Source organism: Micropterus dolomieu, unplaced genomic scaffold (genome assembly GCF_021292245.1).
Source record: "Micropterus dolomieu isolate WLL.071019.BEF.003 ecotype Adirondacks unplaced genomic scaffold, ASM2129224v1 contig_1020, whole genome shotgun sequence".
Lineage (NCBI taxonomy): Eukaryota > Metazoa > Chordata > Actinopteri > Centrarchiformes > Centrarchidae > Micropterus > Micropterus dolomieu.
Window position 1 is genome coordinate 868 of NW_025730010.1, and position 3,776 is coordinate 4,643.

Below are 3,776 nucleotides of genomic sequence, written 5' to 3' on the forward strand. Positions count from 1 at the left end.
GTTATTGATCCGCTGGTATATAGCCTTATATATATTTATATATATATAGCCTTATATATATTTATATATATATATTTATATATATATAGCCTTATATATATTTATATATATATATATATATATATATATATATATCACATTTAGACCGTTAGACCAACACAGTTTGGGACAGCATGCTTCATGTAAAACCGAAACCAACCACAAACACTACTGATCAGGCAGAAATCTCACCTCAAATCTCACCTTTGAGATGGTCCTTTAAGATATGAAGCGATTTGCGCTGTGCCATCTGCGGGGTTCAGCGCAAAACGGGTCGGCCCTGGTGCTTCTGCAGCTGGGGACTCTCCACAGCGAGATGAGTCAGTTCTGTCTTTGAGCCACCTGCAAACTTGATTTCTTTTTTACTCAGTAATGGCTGTGATTTAAAATGTAGCAAAGTAAAATACCTCAAAGAAAACATACTTATGTAAAAGTACAATTTATAAAAATGACTTTAAAAAGTACAAGTACACAAAATAACTACTCAATTACAGTAATGTTTTTGTGGTGGCAGCCCGGCTGACGGTGAGTGTCCTGGTTATTTCTCCTTTTTTGTTTTGTGATTCTGTTTTTCCTGTACTCTGCCTGCCTCCCTGTGTCTCCCCCCCTGCGTGTGCTCCCTCTCTCTCTCTCTCTGCGCTCCTGAGCCCAGTCAACGACCTGCACCTGCACCTCGTCAGCCACCTCCTCTGCCTGCCACACCTGCCAGCAGTCAGCCTCATCTCCAACAGTACTTCTACCCCGGTTATCCACTCCGTTGTTACTTGATTGTCGTTGCTCCTGACCCGGTTCCACTTGATCCCTCAAGCTATCGCGTAACCTGCATGATCTGTCTCTCTGTTCTTGTTTTTTTCCGGAGCCACTAACCCTGTTTGTCTGTCTCTCTCCCCTTGTTCACTCACCCTCATCCTCTGTCAAGTCGGCTGGGCTCGCTCACCTGCCCTCTCCCCTCGGACTTCCCCCACGGCGACCTCCCAGTTCTCTCCTGTCTCCTCTCTTCCTCGGCCCCCAGTGCCCCCCGGCCCTCTGGTCTCGGTCTCCTCGGTTCCCCTTGCCTGCGTCTCCCCGGCTTCCACCTCTCCCTCAACTCCAGTTCCTCAACCCCTTCTTTCCCCTAAATAAACCTGTTAATCCCCAGAGTTGCGTTTGGGTCCACTCTGTCCCCACACCACACCTTAACAAATGCGAGTAAATGTAATTCATTACTTTCCACCTCTGGGCATATCCGTCCATCATCAACCGCTTATCCTGCGTACAGGGGGCCTAGAGCCAATTCCAGCTGACATTGGGCAAAAGGCGGAGTTCCCACATGTTTCTGGGTTGTAAACGTTTTGTTTATAGTTTCATTATTATAGGTAAATGCATTTGCTGTCAACCGCCTATTGCTCACTCTGTCCTTATCATCTCCCTCCTCAGTGTGTGGTCAGCCTTCGCTCAACACCAAGATTGTTGAAGGACAAGTGGCCTCTGCAGGCAGCTGGCCCTGGCAGGCCAGTCGTCAAACCTCTGTGTTCCACTTCTGTGGAGGATCCATCATTAACAAACAACGCTCACTGCTTCTACATGTCGGCATTGAGAGTAGGGCAGCAACAAAAAACATGTGGTTCCAAACACTGGGATCGGGACCCTTCCAAGGGGTCGTAGGATAATTCTGAGGGGTCTCAAGATGACAGGATCGAACAGACGGAAAATATTGTTCTGCGACTCAAATTGGAATGATTTTATCTGGGTAAAGGAGAAAATCTGTGTTGTTTCAAACCGTGATGATGGGTAGCGAGCAGATAATGATTCATTTTGATGGATCTCCAAGTGTGGGAGGAAAGCGGTGGAATGCAATGGCTGTAATGGAATCTGTGAACCCAGACTGTGTGACAACAATTCAGCATTTTATTAGCTTTGTGAACTGGCTACTTGTTTGTTTATTTTTTTACCAGGAAGTCCCATTGACATCACAAATCTATTTTACAAGAGAGACCTGGCCAAGCATGCACGTGCAGAGGGGGGTGCGATGGGTGCTTGAGCACCCGCCCTTTTGCCCTTTGATGCCCAAAGTGCCCTTTTGTCAATGTCAAATTTAATTAATAAATACATTTTTTAATTTGTAAAAGCCCTTTTGTGAAGGCCTGCCCAATCAAACTATTAGTAAAATGAATGAATAATAATTTCGCAGTAAATAACATGACCCACATGATGACCTTTCACCTGATGACCTCATCCGTGACGAGCCCTCCCGTTCGCACACTGTTAGTGATTCAGCAGCTCTGCCTACAGGACACCTGCGATTCTGCCGGTAAGACAGGTTTGCTGCAATGTGCTTGTTGTAGGTTGTTGGATGTATTTGACAAGAAAGACACAAAGAGAGCAGCACAGTAGTTGTATATTGCTGTGTGTCGCCTGTAGAAGTGACGTTAGCTGCTGACTAACACTGTGCCGACCGCTAACGTTGCTTCTGGTGATCCGTTCACTTCGTTCTTGCTGTTTCAGGGGGAAGTTTCACGGGCGTCGCGAGGTCTGGTATTTTTATGTGGTTTGACTAAAAACCTTTCACTTGAACTAGGATTATTACAGTAACTTAATAAAAAACGTAGGGTACCATAAAATAATTATATTGGTAAAACAGGTTTATACTGATACTTTTCCCTCTGACCTATTTTCTTACTTATCAGCCCTTTTTAAAATGATCATTTAACAGTATTAGAACTTATTTAGCCTATATTTTAACTGTTTACAACAGCAAACCTACTATATGTAAACCACACACTGCTTCATACACAAGTGCCAGAACAAACTGGACCAGAGGCTACTATATCAGTATAGGAATATAAAGTTTATTTGTTACACCAAAACAAAAGAAAAACACAATTCAGGACTAGACTGCGTTACCAGGGAAACTGATGTAGAATTGAGCACCGACAAATTATAGCCAAACTGATAAACAAATAAGGAAATAACCCACACACTCAAACCAATTAAACCAAATACTATGGAAAAACACTATCTGCATGCTGCACACTAATTACACAAAACACCCATGCAAAATGGTTACTCTATCTTTCAGTTTTCCCCTTTAACACAGCCAGAAACACAAAATATGGCCCATTCAAGGATCTAGTGTGAGCACAATAAAACTAAACGGTGGGAGAAAACAGTGGTTGGCTCTCCTAATAACTTCTATTTGAAACAAGACAAACAAAAACACAGTAAGATACAAAAACACTTTAAAAGAAACATTTCATGAAACATAAGCAAATGTAACAAATATCATACCTTGTTTGACTTAGAAACACATTCCCCTCCCGCTGTTGAAGGCATGCAGGTGACTGGGATCTATATTTTCAAATATTCCTGTTACATTCATATAAAAAAGGCTAAAATCTTGTTTAAAACCATCTTACACATACCTGTGCTTTAGCTGATGTGTTTGGACAATCACTCCAAGCTTTGGACCCTCACCACCACGAAGTCTAATAAATAACAGGTTTTTTAACAATTCTTCAACTTCTCTTTAATAAAATAAACTACAAATTATTCTAAGATCTAGTTCTAGAAATGCATTATTAGCCTTAGATTTTTACACCTTTTTAAAAGTAAAACCTATTTAAAAATAGAGCCTACCCAATCAAGAACCAAACAAAGGCTGGCCTCAGCTGCTCCCTCAGGTGTGTGACTGCAGAAAGAAAGGACCAGGTGATCTTCCCTTCCCTATTTATAGACTCTGCCCCTTTACCTGGGTCCTA

The 3,776-nt window shown here is 42.4% G+C and overlaps 1 long non-coding RNA gene across 2 annotated transcripts; it reads right to left on the reverse strand.

Annotated features, from left to right (window-relative positions):
* Positions 1 to 239: 239 nt before the first annotated feature.
* Positions 240 to 3,769, reverse strand: LOC123964182. 2 transcript variants are annotated; one of them, XR_006823360.1, is made up of 4 exons: positions 3,655 to 3,769; positions 3,441 to 3,503; positions 3,307 to 3,366; positions 240 to 381 (listed from the first exon to the last, which is right to left on the reverse strand). It is a non-coding gene; the product is annotated as an uncharacterized LOC123964182 (long non-coding RNA). The 2 variants fall into 2 exon arrangements; XR_006823359.1 differs by lacking the exon at positions 240 to 381 and having other exon boundaries at positions 2,892 to 3,366.
* Positions 3,770 to 3,776: the final 7 nt, after the last annotated feature.